The sequence below is a fragment of the Moschus berezovskii genome, chromosome 11 (assembly GCF_049115385.1).
Source record: "Moschus berezovskii isolate FMDL1 chromosome 11, NW_MosBer_1.0, whole genome shotgun sequence".
Lineage (NCBI taxonomy): Eukaryota > Metazoa > Chordata > Mammalia > Artiodactyla > Moschidae > Moschus > Moschus berezovskii.
In genome coordinates, this window is record NC_142470.1 from 6,882,597 (window position 1) to 6,895,939 (window position 13,343).

The window sequence follows — 13,343 nt, forward strand, 5'->3', positions numbered from 1 at the left end:
CCTGCTGGGGACATGGACTCAAGGGGACGATTGCAGGACACAGTGACATGCTGTGAGGGGAGGCCCGGGGCTCTGGGGGCACAGGGAGGACCTAACCCGCTGTTTGGGGCACTGGGAGGACACCTGGGCCTTGTGACGACAGGGAGGTAGAGGCGTGGCCAGACCCAGACAGAGGACCAGGGGGAGGGGCAGGGAGATGGCTGCTGTGGGCCCTGCATCAAGGCTGGTGGCACTCTGCTTAGCACGGGCTGGCGAGGGAGCAGGGGGCCCAGGAGGGCTGTTGACGAGGCAGGGGAAGGCCAGCATTTCCCCAGCCGAGACAGACACCCACCCCCCACCGCGCCAGTCACGGGGAGCTGCCCACCCTCATTCCAACTGCCTTTGTCTCTGCCGTTCATCCTAGCCCACCATATCCTCCCATCCCCTTGTATTCCTGTCTTTTGGGGTCCTGTTGTCATTCCCTCCCAAATATGCCCCAACTGACAGATGGTCTGCAGCTTCCAGGGGCTCCTGCCAAAGGCCATCGAACACTTCCATGGAGACAATGCATGCCGCCACCTCCAAGCAGCCCCCCAAGGCTCAACATTCCCCTGTAAACAGCCTCAGGAAAAGGGGTGATGCTGATAACGGTCACTGTGCCATTTGGGCTCATCAGAGCCAGCTTTGGATGCTGGGTGGGGTCCGAGCCAGAAGCAGGGACTGGACGCATCAGATGGGGTTCTGGAACCCTCTTCAATAGTGGAACTGGGACCCAAAGAGCCAGGGGCAGCTCATCTGCTGTCTCCCATCATGAGGCCTTGGGGACACTTAATGACTCACCCGCCAGGGTTTCCCGGGTTTATTGTCTGCACCTGGCAGTCCTGGGGACTGCGGTGACGCCTGCAAGCTCCCAGGGAGCCCCCATCTGGCTCTGGGCTGGCTTCCAGCTCCCCCAGCTGCAGGGCCCAGCAAACCTCGAAGAACCCTCTTCCAGGAACCTGCTGGCCCAGGCAGCTCGGAGCCCCTGGAGCGTTTTCTCCAGGGGACAGTGCCTCCCACAGCCATTCCACGGTGTTAACCAGGGCGACCAGGAATCCATGTGAGTGAAACAGACCTGGGCCCTGCCCTCATGGAGCTCAGAGACCAGTGAGGACCCCAGAGGCATAGTGGCAAAGCTACTGAGCAGGTCCTTGTACAGACATTGATCCAAAGACTGCAATGCTTCGAGCTTCCTGATCCGTGAAGGAGGGTGCTGCTCTCTGAATTAGGCATGCCCTTAGCTCCATGTGTGTGTGTTAGTCACTCAGTCGTGTCCCACTCTTTGCGAACCCATGGACTGTAGCCGACCAGGTTCCTCTGTCCATGGGATTCTCCAGGCAAGAATACTGGAGTGGGTTGCCATTCTCTTCTCCAGAGGATCTTCCTGACCCAGGGATCGAACGTGGGTCTCCTGCATTGCAGGCGGATTCTTTACCATCTGAGCCACCAGGGGAGTGCCCTTAGCTCTATATTAAAGATGAAAACACCAGGGCACAGAGAGATTAAGTCACTTTCCCAGGGCCACACAGCTGGGCTCCAGGCAAGAGGTCCGTGAGAAGTGCTGTGCTGAGGGGTGTATAGGAGGGTGTGCAGGGGAGCACAGCACAGCCGCCTCCGCGAGGTGGAGGTTTCCCCTTCCAGAAAAACTGGCCCCAGCTTTCCTCTGGCCCAGGAGGGCAGGGCTGTAGCCAGTGTAAACAGGCTGCCCTGTTGATGGTAAACTCTGCCCACACCTCAATTCTGTTTTTTGTCCTGCATTCACTCCCAGAACATATTTATTGAGCATCTACTGTGTGCAGGCTCTGGAAACAAGATAGAGGCGCTTCCGCCTCAGGGAGTCCACATCTTAGGCAGGCATATACAGACAGGGGCTGGGCTCACAGGTGAGTGACTCCTGCAGTCAGACACTCAGGACCCTTTCCTGAAAGGGCCCTCGGCTGGATTTAAAGCCAACATCTGGAGATTCGTAATCTTGTGCAAGGAGCCCTAGGTTTCCATTTTGCCCTGAGCCCTTGCAAATTGTGAGCGAGTCCTGGACACAGACATTAAGGAGGGCTGGCCGGAGGGTCCACAAGCTTTTTTGGAAGAGGCAGTAACAGATCGGCCCGGGTGTGGGCTTTGTCCTGACCCCAGATCCCTCAAGGCAGCTCCCTGGGAGCTGGGTCAGTCAGCATCAGACAGGAGGTCAGGACCAGCAAAGCTCCCAAGGGACTTTAAAAACATCCCTGTGTGTCTGTATCGACTCAGTGATAATGCATGCCCAGCATTGGTAGGCCTAAGCTGGAGCCGAAGAGAAGAAAGCCCCGCCTAGCCATCCCCCACCCAGTGGTCCCTCCCACTGGGTAACACTGTTTCCTGGACACCCTCCAGAGTTATTTGCACTGTACAAGGAGGTGCGTACATTCGTGTATTTTTGTATTGTGACACTGATCTTTTTTTTCTGGTGTGGTGTCGATTTTATTAATATATACGTTTCGTATTGCACACACTTTCTGCTGTTAGTGTTCCCAATTGACAGTCTAACTGGGAACTCAGAGAAGAGAAGGCTCTTTCAAGGTCACTGAATTGGAGCGATGGAGAAACGGGGACCCAGAGTGTCACAGCAAGCGTGGGGTGTTCTGGGGGCCCAGGCACAACTCCTGGCCGTGGCACCGTGATGCCCACGGTCCCTCCACGTGCTCGTATTCGCCCAGGCGTCGCTGACAGCCAGCCCCTCTCCTGTCCTAATTTCAAGGACTGCCATGGAGGGAGCCAAAGCGCTACTCTGTGAAGGAGGTGCTGCCACGATCCGAATTTCTACATGGGGCTCAGAGAGGTGCGGCCACCGTCTTGGGGTCACACAGCTGAACAAAGGCTGAGACCGGCAAAGTGGCAGTGCCTCCCGTGAGCAGGATCACGTTTCCCCAGGTGGCGGGGCGCTGCCCCTTGCCTTCCTCACAACCTCCCCTATGCCAGATGGGAAGGCCTCGACTTCAGCAGGTGAGAATTGGGCAAAGGACGCTGCCAGTCTGACAAAGCCGCCAGGATGGAGCTGGCGGGAGTCCCAGCAAGGCCTGGAGGGCGGGGCTGGGCCAGGTGGTGTGCTGGGGTGGGTGGGGCAGGTGTGGGTGCCTGCCCCCCAGGCCCCAGCTGCATGGAGGCTCCTGGCATGCACCCCTTGGTGGCCTGTCGCCCGAGAGAGCCGGCATCAGCTGGTTGAATGTGCCTGGGGCTGCGATTCAGCATTTGGGTTCTGAAGCCTTATTTTTATTGTGTTTTGTTTATTCGAAGCTCGCCTTTGAAATCTCTTTTTGTGCCTCCCCCATCCCAGAGAAGGGAACCGGTTTGGGGACAACGGGCAGCAGTTTTCTCAGCCTATAAAATAATTCCTCCTGAGTTGAGGGCTCTGTGTCCCTGGGCACACATGGCCCCCGAAGTGTGGGTGCCACGTGAGTCTGCAGGACAGCTGGACACCCACCTGCCCGGCCAAGCCACTCCAGGCAACAGGCAGCCCCAGAAGCTGGGAGCCCTCCAAGTACTGGGGGTGTCGTTGACGCTGGCGAAAAGAGGCGCCACTTTGAGGGGGCACTCATGAGACCTGATGAAAGCTAAGGACGTCATCTGTCCCAAAAAATGTACCCACACACAAAACTCTGCACTCCCAGGAGCTTCCAGGATCGTCTTTGGCCCATCCGCGGACCCCTTCCTCCAGTTTAGAGTCTGTTCCTAGAGGAATCTCACCATCAGCCTTTTTGGAATAATAAGGAATAACAATCAGTAGTAGCTAAAATTGAGCAGATACCACTTCGGGGGTTGTACCGCAGGGTTCCTCCGATGAACTCACATATGCCCCAGGATTGAAGGTCATTCACCAGAGGTCAGACAGCTAGTAAAGGGCTCAGCCCGGATCTAAGCCTCGCCAGTCCAGCCAGTCTGTCCTCTCAGCCTAACATATACACACGCACGAGCGTGCACACATGAATACATGGGACCTGGCCCCTCGGGACACCTGTGGATTAGGTGAGCCCGAGTGGAGAGCCCCAGGTCTCACCCGGGCTTGGGGGTCTGACCACGGTTGGTGGCTGGGGGCCAGTCCTTGTGAAGATCAGAGGAGATCCACCTGGAGATTTCTCTGGCTCAAGGCCAGCATGGGGGCTTCACCATCCAGGGAGCTGATAGTATTGTGAGGGAAGGGACCAAGGTGGGGGTCCCCCAGTGCAGACACCCCTGCGGGCTGCCATCCCAGCACAGACAGGCGCCTCCCCTCCCTACCTCTCTTTTGTCCTTCCCTTCCATCCTCCCTGCACCCCTTCTCTCTGCTCTTCTCCTTCCCTCCCGCCTCTCCTCCCACCCCCCACCCTCCGCAAACACGGCAAACACTAGACCATGTACAGCTCTGCCCTGGACACAACCCATTTCTGAGAAGCCCGGACCCCGTCTGCAGGAGCCAAGCAGTTTGCAAACTGGCTGAGCCCACAGACCAGGTCAGGCCGCCCACTCCCCATCCCGGGTCTCTAGCTGCCCCGCCCTCCTCGCCCCCAGGGCAGGCAGGCCAGGCCAGGGGTCTCCGTGGGTCTTCCAGCCTGGGATTTCCAGCGACTGTGGAGTTAAGACCCTAATACTATTTCCCAACAGCTTGTGGTGGTTTAACAGAATTGAGGGTAAATCTAACTTGCAAATTTTCCCTTTTGATCTCCCTTCTTTTTTCTCTTAGTGGCTCAACAGAATTGGGTTTAGAACAGGGCTGGAGACAGTTCCCTTATCAATCCTGCTCCCAGCCAGCATTCTCCCAAGGAGGTCTGAAGTCCTGGGGTGCCACGGAGGTGGCTGTCAGCCTCCTCTCCCCCGCCCCACATGGCACTGACCTGGCCCAGGCAGGCTTCTCCAAGTCCCAACCAAGGTCCCGCCCTTCAGCCTCCCTGCTGGCTTCTCCCCTCCTCTGCAGCAAGCAGGCTTTCTTCACGCCCTCAGGGCCTTTGCACTTGCTTTCCCCTCTGCCTGACACGCTATTCCCACTAGCTTCACTGACTCCTACTTAACATCAGGTCTCAGCTTGGAAGTCTCCTCCTCAGGGAAGCCCTCCTGGATCAGCCCAGAACCACGGTAACATTGCTGGCACACAGAGGGCCACTCGCAGCAACCCCCGAGCTCTAGGAGCCTAGCGACCGAACAGATTCTTGCCCAGACCCTGCTGCCCAGAGACCCCCAAGGGGCTTCCTGCTGTGTCCTGCACCTCAGCTTCCCCGCCTCTAAGATGAGGGGGTGGGTCACACTCCTGCACTTGCCGTGTGACGATTCTCTGCGGCTCCCTGTGGGTTTCTGGCAAGGATCACACTCATTTCACGGTATTTGACTTCCTTGATTATCTGATTTTCCAGGGAGGAATTTTAAATCTCCGGGCTGGGGTGGCATCTGCCTGATCCCCGGGCACCCATCCCGTCCCACCAGCCTGAGTGCACCTGACATCCTGGGGAGGCCCATGAAAACTGCCCTCTTGGCAGACGAGGTACCACACTGAGACACCCTGCCAGGCTCTGACTGTGTCGTTCGGCCCATGGGGTCGGGGAAGGTGGTGGTGACAAGCCCCACACCCTGGGGCCAAAGCTATCAAGTCAGGCACCTCGGCTCAGGGGCCAGACAGGCTGGGCTCAAATTCCTGTGAGACTAAGGCCCACCCTTCACTTCTCTGTGCCTCGGGCCCTCACTATACAATGGGCATAAAAACAGAACTTCCCAGCTGGGGTGCTTGGGTTGACTGAGACGGTGCCCTACCTGGGTTCTGGGGTTAAAGGGCTCTTCTCCTCTCATCCCAGAGGCAGCAGCTAAGCTTCAAGTCTCTGGAGAAAAACAGATACAAACAGGGCTTCCCTGGTGAGCCAGTGGTTGAGAGTCCACCTGCCAGAGCAGGAGACACAGGTTCAGTCCCTGGTCGGGGAAGATTCCACATGTCATGGGTGGCTAGGCCCTCCTGCTACGGCTATGGAGCCCCAACTCTGGAGCCTGAGTTCTGCAGCAAGAGAAGCCACGGCCTTGAGAAGCCCATGAATCAAGGTGGAGAAGGGACCCCAGCCTGCCACAACGGAGAAAGCCCGCACAGCGATGACCCAGTGCAGCCAAGCAACAACCAAACAACAGAAAAGTCTCTGCTACTCAGCTGGCTGTGTGAGCTCCTAGTGCCAAGGTTTTCCCATCTGTAAATTGGGGGTGTTAGGTACAGTCGTCTCTTAGGGTGGCTGCCCGTCAAGGTGAGCCCCAGCGTCCTGTTCTGGATCTCAGTAAAACAAACACTAGGGGATCTTCCCAGAATCTTACCGAGTGCCAGGGCTTCCTGGGCAGGGAGGAGGGCCGCTGCGGGAGCCAAGGCACAGAGGAGGGCAGCGACAGGCCCGAGGTCACACAGTCCGGCCAGGATGGAGGCTCTGTCCCCGCCGGGCCCCAAGGCGCAGCCTCCCGGGCACCCCGGGCCCCGCAGCCCCTGCCTTCCCCGGGCCGCCAGGCCCTGTAGGGACACGCCCCGCAGGGGCCGCAGGGCCTCCCGGAGGTCTGCGCCGGCCCGAGCCGCGGGATGAAAGGGGAATCCGCCCAAACCTGCCTCCCTCCCGGCTCGCCCGCCCCTCCCGCAACCGGATCAGGCCCGGGCGGCCGGCTTTGATGTCGGCGGAGGAGCTGCGGCCCCTCTGCCTGGGCGGCTTGGAGCCTCGGGGAGGCCGACTTGAAAGGGCAGCCGCGGGTGCAGCCTTCCTGGGATCGCCCGGCGGAGGGGAGGAGGCGGGGGAGGGGTGCGGAGGGCCCGAGCCCCGCCCAGGGAAGCGAGGAAGGGGCTTGTGGTCGGTATTCAAGGCCTTGCAGGCGGGCGCCCAGCCTGCGCCCCCGGTTGCGACGCCCCCACTCAGCGCCCCCGGGCCGGACAATGACTGAGGCTCCCAGGTGTCGCCGGATCTCAGGCTCTAGCAGATGCTGTGCCTCCTGCCTCAAACGGTTTTCCCAGCTTTTCCTCCCAGGCCTCAGCGTCGGGTCTTGGGTTGGCGCTTTATCTCTCCTTCTGGACCTTCCCAGAACCGCTCCGCACCCTGCCCGGTGCCTTTCTCCTGGCCCGCTGCCGCCGCGCCACCCCATCCCCACCCCCTGCCCAGGGCAGCACACGCTCTGATAAGCTCCCACCTAGGCCTCTGACTGTGAGCTTCAGGGCCAGCATCCTTTCATTCTCCCCACCATCACCACCACCACATGGGTCCCCCTTGCTCCCCTCACCCTGCCTGATCAGCCGTGGGAACCTGCTTGGGAAACAGGGAGAAGGACTCTTTCAATAACAGCAGCCACAATAAGACTTAGGGGCAGCCAGTCTGGTGCGAGGGTGGAGGGTGGGGCGCCCAGAGGATTCCAGGCTCCTCGAGCACACCCCAGGTTCCTGATACACCTTGTCCTCCCATTACAAAGCTGGTTGGCCTTTCTCCCCAGCTCCAGGCCGGGCCCTGCCCTCACTCACTACACAGGAGCTCAACCACTTTTCTTGTTCAGTCGCTCAGTCATATCCGACTCTTTGCGACCCCATGGACTGCAGCACGCCAGGCCTCCCTGTCCTTCACCAACTCCCAGAGTTCACTCAAACTCATGTCCATTGAGTCGGTGATGCCATCCAACCATCTCATCCTCTGTCACCCTCTTCTCCTGCCCTCAGTCTTTCCCAGCTTCAGGGTCTTTTCAAATGAGCCAGCACTTCCCATCAGGTGGCCAAAGTATTGGAGCTTCAGCTTCAGCACCAGTCCTTCCAATGACTATCCAGGGTTGATTTCCTTTAGGATTGACTGGTTCGATCTCCTTGCTGTCCAAGGCACTCTCAACCACTGACAGCGCCCAAAAGCCCCAGCCTCCTGACTCCCTGCCCAGAGTCTCATGATGTTCTGCAGCTGCCTCCCAGACCCGAGGCCTCTGCACACGCAGAGGACTCCCCCAACCTCTCCCAGCCTCTCAGAGAGGCAGGCTGGGGACAGAGTTTTAGTTCCAAGTTGCAGATGGGGACACGGAGGCCCACCGAGGGGTCTGGGTCCCAGAGCTGGGGAGGGGTGGAGCTGGCAGTACTAGGCCTCAGGAAAGAGAGGGATCCCCTCGCTCAGGCTTGATTTAAATGGAGGACTCCATTCAACTGAGGCCACCTGGGAGCCTGAGAGGGTCCAGGCACCATCCTTTTTTTTGTAGGGGGATGGATTTTCACACACTCAACACTGGAACAAATTGGCTGCAAGCCTCAAGACAGGCTTCAGTGTTAGGTCTCAGGAATTGATGTTTAGATGCACGCACAGCACCATGGAACTGGCTGTACGTGCACACAGATCCCAGGGCAGCTCGGAAAGGGCCCTCTAGGGCTTCCCCAGAAGGGGGAGAAGGAGGGCTGGTTAGGGGGGCTGTAGGTGTGGATGTGCGGCCTGGGTGGGCCACAGCAGATGTGAGCTTCAGCCTCTGCTCTCCTCCAGCTCCAGCTTTCTGCCTCCCCCGGGGATGGGGTCTTCTGCCTGCAGCTCCCTCCCACCCCTCCAGCTGCTCCCACCCTCACCCCAGGATCCTCTCGCTGCTGGGTTAGGCCGACAGAGGGAAGAAGGGAGAGAGAATGGAATAGCTCACCCCAGGGGCAGGAGACCCGACTCCTGCCTGGGCCAAGCCTCTCAGCCGGTTTTCTCACCTTTCCTGGAGGTTTGGACTAATCCTCCTATTTCCTTCCCTTAATAAATGTCTGCTGAGTGCTTACTCTGTGCCAACCCTGTGCTGAGTGCTGTGGATGCCTCTGTGGACAGGATAGAGTCATCGTTTAGTTGGTAATGGGGAGCAGACATGAACAGATAGACCCATAAAGTCAGACTATGATGGTGAAACTACAGACAGTTACGAGAAAAGGTTCTAAGACAGATATCAGGGAAGGCTTCCTGGAGGAAGTAGCATGGATGAATTGAAAGCAAAGGCCGGGGCAGTGGAGAGTGAGTGGTGGGAAAGGCAGAGGGTGCAGTAGGTGGGCTGGATTGTGTGAGTGGCAGAGAGAGGAAGGACTCACTAGAGGAGGGAAGGGCAGCGGCTGGGGGCACCAAGGAGTCTGGGCAGGGCCCTGGTTGAGTAGGGCCTTGTCAGACCTGGGAACCCAGGGGATCCAGCCCAAAAAAGGACTGGAGATCCCTCAGTGTGGCTTCCCCACTTGGGCTGGCTCAGGACCTGAGCTGTGGCCTCCAGGATGGAGCCTGGCCTAAGGCAGGGGGACTCGGCAAGGCCAGCTCTTGGGCGGGACAGGGCAGGTTGTCCCTGGGAAGAGAAGAATAGGCAGGGACAGCTGTGATGGAGGGTTCCAGAGAACCAAGGGGGAGGGAGGGAGGTGACATGATGGCAACCTCTGGCCTCCTTCAAAAACTGGGACTGAATCCGTGTGAAAAGATCTTCCCAGGGCAGTACATTAGCTGGGATGGCTGGACCCAAACTTCTGGCTCCTGGGATTGGGGGCGGGGGGAATCCTGATCCTGGGAAAGCAGGCAGGAGAGCCTGGGGGTGGGGTAGGCTCTTGCCTGGCCCTGCAGGAGCCCAGGGATGTTGTCTCACCAGCATTTTTCCAGCATCTCCCTTGGGTGGTGACTGTTTCCCCACAGAGTATCTCTGCCAAGGAGCTCTTCCTGGGGACATTTTCCTACTCAGTCCATCTGGGTTTGGTGCAGAGAGAGGAGGCCCTGGAAAGGTCCAACCTCCTTGAGGTTCCATCCCTCAAGGAGAGAGGCCCAGAGAACCAGACAGACTCGTTCTCCCCCCACCCAACCCCACCTGGACACCAGCCACCCACCTGCTGGGTCCCTGCCAATTCTCCTGCCCGCCCCCCCACCCCGCTGCAGAATTCCTGGCTGCACTCCTGGCCCTGCTTCTTCAAGAATTCAAGGTCTCAGTCCTTTTCCTTTGGGGCAGGGGAGAAGGGGCAGGGGTGGATGGTGACTTTTTCTGTGCCATGGCCCACCACGGCATGGGGTGACACCTCCACACCCTGTCTTGTTTGTAAGTGTAGAACAAAATACATAGGATTACACTGGAAGCCAATTAATTTGAAATGCAGATATCAAGATATTTTTTAAAACCACATTTGTGATGAAACAATGAATATGCTACTTTATTAACCATTAACAAGATCTAGCAACGGGTCTAAAGTGGAGAAGAAGGGATGAGTGAGATTTTGAGAAATCTGCATCAGCTTTGATGTGGTCTGAAGATATCAAGGATTCCTACTGGAAACAAAGCTGCCGGTACTGCTGAATACAGGGCATGTTGGGTAAGTTCCTCACTGAAAGAAATGCTAAATTGTATAGTTAAAGGGCAGTGAAAATGAAGATGTAATTTTTTTCCCACCCAAGTTCATGATGGTCACCCTGAATTCTATCTACGCTGCACCCCAGCTTGAGGTTTCCTACTGTGCTCCAGTTGAAGGAGGCGGGAGGAGAAGGGGATGACAGAGGATGAGATGGTTGGATGGCATCACCGACTCGATGGACATGAGTTTGAGCAAGCTCCGGGAGTTGGTGATGGACAGGGAGGCCTGGCGTGCTACAGTCCATAGGGTCGCAAAGAGTCTGATAGGACTGATTAACTAAACTGAACTCTGCTCCAATAATTGGGGTATGGACCGTGTACCACCAAATATGGAGTTCTGGGAGGGGCCAAGTAGCTAAGGGGAGGAGTCCTAGACTCCAGGGAGAATCACCTGACCCCAGTAACCAATGAAATGTGGAAACAGGGGGAGAGGGCGGAGCCAGCTTACTTCCTGGTTTCTCCAGCCTCGGGTCCTTGGAACCGATAGATAGAAGAGGGTGGTCAGGAAGAGGAGAGAGTGAGCAGCTCAGCTGGAAGTGGATCCAGCGGGAAGGAGAGAGTGTGTGTTGTCAGCTCCTGCTTGGTTATGCTGTGGTAACAAACAGCCTCCCTTTCTCCAGGGTCTCATAACCACAAAGCTTTTCGTGCTCACCTGCAGCTCCGCTGTGTATCACCTTCTCCAGGGTCCAGGTGGAGACACTGCTGTTTTCACAGTAAACCAGGGCCCCTCGAAGGCCCATGTCTGGCTGCTTTGCAAATTTGAACCGTTCTTCTTTTTTTTTGCCGCACTGCAACATCCGCAGGATCTTAGTTCCCCCACCAGGGATGGAACTCGCTCCCCCTGCAGTGGGAGCGCAGAATCTTAACCACTGGACCGCCAGGGAAGTCCCTGAACTATCCTTAATACTCAGTACTCACTCAAGCAGTTGCCTGAATCCTTACACAACCCAGGAGGAGGGCTCCAAGATGAGTTCCATCTTCCCAATGGACCCCTAGGGCTCAGAGAGGGAGCAAGACTCCCCATGGGTGGCCCAGCAGGGATATGACAGAGTAAGGACTCCTTGCTCCAAGTTCCCTGGAATGTTCTTGGTCCCAGGTCTTGGAGCCCCTCCCTGCTGTTCGCCTCCCGGAGCCTGGTGAGGCCCAGCTAATTGGCTGCTGGCACTGTTCCCCAAAGCAGGAGATACCAGTCAGGCCCAGGGGAATTCGTATAGGACTTGTGGGTCCTTACCAACTCAAACTGCAACTCCTCCTTAGCCAGCAGTCTCTGGCAAGGGAGAGGTGGGGCTCTGGTTTGAAGCCAGAGAGCCCGATACCTCAGGAGCATCTCAACTCCTTCCCCAGAAGCCTGGATGGGGCTCCCTGTCTTCTAGGCAGCGGCGAGAAGCTTCCTGCCCACCCTGGGCCTTGTGTGGGGGCTGAGGGAGGAAGGATGTGGGAGAAGCCCTGCTGAGCCTCCCCAAAGGTTTATAGTCAGGCTGGGAGAGATGGGCCCTTCGTTATCACAAGCGAGGCGAGAAAGGCAGAATCAGGAAGATACTGGAAGGTGCTGTGCTGCTTTTTTAAATTTTATTTTATTTCTTTGGCTGCACTGGGTTTTGGTTGCAGCACGTGGGACCTTCAGTCTTCTGTGCGGCATGTGAGGTCTTTAGTTGTGGCACTCAGGATCTAGTTCCCCGACCAGAGGTCAAACCCAAGCCCCCTGCGTTGGGAGCTGGGAGTCTTAGTCACTGGACCTTCAGGGAGTCCCTGTGCTGCTGGCTTTGAAGAAGGATGAGGCCGCAAGTCAACAAACGTGGGCTGCCTCTAGAAGCTGAAAAAAGCAAGGAAACAGATTCTCCCTATACCCACAAAAGGAACAGGTTTCTGACCCCAGACTGAAAGAGAATGAATTTGTGTTAAGCCACTTGCCCCTTCCCAGGTGGCGCTAGTGTAAAAGAACCTGCCTGCCAATGAAGGAGATGTAAGAAACGCAGGTTTGATCCCTGGCTTGGGAAGATTCCCTGGAGGAGGGCAACTCACTCCAATATTCTTGCCTGGAGAATCCCATGGACAGAAGAGCCTGGCGGGCTACAGTTCATGGGGGTCACAAAGAGTCAGACACGACTGAAGCAACTTAGCACACACACTAAATCTGTGGTTATTTGTGGTGGTAGCTACAGGAAGCCCAAACTGTGGGGTTGCACCAGCTCTTCTCCCAGGTCTTAGCAAACCCTGCTGTTACAGAAAGACAAGAAGTAATATGCGTGACCCTGCTTTACAAAGAGGCAGGGGTGGGAGCTTCATGAGGTCACCGGGTCATCTATAGTTTCTCCAGGAAAGGAAACCAGCCCCTTTGCCTGGGGGTGGGGTGGGGTGGGGTGGGGGGCTCAAGGTGGGCAGGAGAAACAGGAGAGCGCCTTTTCAGAGCAGAACCGTGGGGCCCACTGGGCTGCTCCCTGCAGCTGCCCGTTTTACCATGAGTCCTCCGAGCCCATGAGTCAGGAGCTGGAAAGGGGTGCCTGGGTGCTGCTTCTCCGCCCCGCTGAGCCATCACATGGTCTCTGGGCAGGTCCCTCCCACCTCTCCGAGCCTCAGTTTCCTCTTCTGTAAAATGCAGAGAATCAGTGGGACTTACCTGTAGTGCCCACCTGGATGTCGTGTGTGTGTGAAGAGCTCAGCACTGGGCCAGGCACACGGGTGTAACCCTGCATGTGTCCAGGTGAGCAGGCATGCATGTCCAAGTATGCCTGTGCTGGGACCTGTGTGCAGTTATATATGCATCCTGGATGAGCATTCTGAAATTCAGCTTGGACTTGTCTCTCCCCTGCTCATAGCCCCGCTCCTGCCCCAGGGAGAAGGTCACATCTTCACCGTAGCCTCCAGGACCCAGCACCATCTGGCACCTGCAGCCTCTCTGCCTCCCCAAGTCCCCAGCTTGCACCCGGGGATCCAGCCCTGCCTGCCTCCTCTCTGTTCCTTAAGTGGGTCATGTTCCCGTGGGCGTCCAGGCCTTCGCACATACTGTTCTGTGTGAAGTA